The sequence below is a fragment of the Schistocerca cancellata genome, chromosome 2 (genome assembly GCF_023864275.1).
Source record: "Schistocerca cancellata isolate TAMUIC-IGC-003103 chromosome 2, iqSchCanc2.1, whole genome shotgun sequence".
NCBI classification, from domain to species: Eukaryota; Metazoa; Arthropoda; class Insecta; order Orthoptera; family Acrididae; genus Schistocerca; species Schistocerca cancellata.
The window spans coordinates 116402570-116404384 of record NC_064627.1 but is presented as its reverse complement, the minus strand read 5'-3'; positions in this window follow the sequence as shown (position 1 = coordinate 116404384).

Genomic DNA, 1815 nt, shown 5'->3' with positions numbered 1-1815 from the left:
TAAGATGTCAGTTACGACTACTTCTTTAGTTCCTTCTTAAGGGGCTCCGGAACGCCCTATACTTGCAATGTTAAAATAACGCTTATAAATATCATCTTTCCTCACAAAGTATTTGAGGTAGGAAGTTGAACTTTTTACAGATTATTAATTGGAATATGGGCTACAACTTAACACATGGATTTTACAAAATTTTAGTTCAGTTATTAAAGATGATTTTTTTTGAATTGTAATGAAAATTCACAACATTTTTTTGCAATTTTTTATTTATATACTCAAAAATATACAGTTTTTTAGAAAAAGGCTGTGTTAAATTATGCAGAAGGTACTGTGTAACATTTACTGAAAGTTTGAAACAGATATGTTTGGAAGATCCTTAGAAAACATGTAATTAGTATGAGAAAATAAAAGTTTTGGGAATCAAGCGACAAAGATTGGATTAACTTTGTAGTGCATTCCAGGTCCATTGAATGGATTATCTTCATCCTCTGCAAACTCCTCCTCCAGCTTCCTCTTTTTCCTCCTCCTGTTTACTCTTGCTTGTATTTCTAGACTCTTTACAGCCCTGTCTGCAGCCCGAAGGCGTTCCTTGTCTAAAGCAAGCATCGCTCGTACCATGTTAGAATGTAATTATTTACAGTAATAACACATACCTTTTGCTTTCCAATATTTCTCCTTTTCTTAAAAGCCTTCAGAGGATTTCTAATAACTTTACTTTTACTCATTATTATACTTCAACAAAACAGAGACTCAAGAAACAGAATTAATTACGAATATTTTCGAGATAACGACAGAGTAAATAAACATGAAACAATCGACAATCACACCAGCGATATATATTGAACCATCACAGGTTAGCCACAACACATACTTTATCTCACATCACTAAAATGTACCTGATGAACACGGACGTTAATAATAACACCATTTGACAGCAGTTTTACAGCGCCACAGTGGGTCACGCCCATGTAGAACACATTTCAAAAAAAATTTAAAAATAGTTGTAGTCTTCGGAATTGAATAAATTATATATCTATTAAAAGGTAATAGTCTGCAGATTCAGAAAACTCAAAAAAGTAAAAATTGAACTTTTCATGATTTTGAACCTTGCCGGAGCCCCTTAAAGTTTCGCTTCCAAATTTGAAGAGCTCATTTCCAAACCGAGTGACAAAAAGAAAACTTTGATTTTCCTTCGTGTTTTTTGGCATCGGTCATCTGATGGGTTTGATGAGGCCAGACACTAATTCCGCTCCTGTGACAAACTTTGGCAGCGTGTCAGTTACGACAGCTTCTTTACTTAAAGTTTCAGTACCAAATGTGAAACTACGCAGCACAGAAAAATTACAGAACTATTTTTTTTAAACCTCGTAAGTGCCTCCCACTGTGACATTTGACTCACAGCTGTCTCCTACCTTCCTCTGTAATGGTTCACAAGTATGGCGCTCTGACACATCAACCTCGTGTTCGACGACGTGATGTTGACACATGCGGGAGGGGGTGGGGAGGAAGGGGATCAGGTGTGTTAATGATGAGACATTGGCATCAAATTTCACCAAAATTCTGCTCTCTTGTTTTGGCGCCACTGCAATAGTGGTCACAACCGCGACGTGTGGCGTCGAAATCACCCGCGTTTGTTATCGATGGCCAAGGAAGACGTTGCAGACACACTGTCACTCAGAATGGACACGAAAAGGCCTCAAGAGGTGGCATTTTTGTGTCAATGAAACAATCCCTCCCCTACGCTCATCCATTTTCACACATTTTGGGTTCGAAAACGACAGTTTTCAGTGTAATTCAGAACACAACGTTCTTGACAAG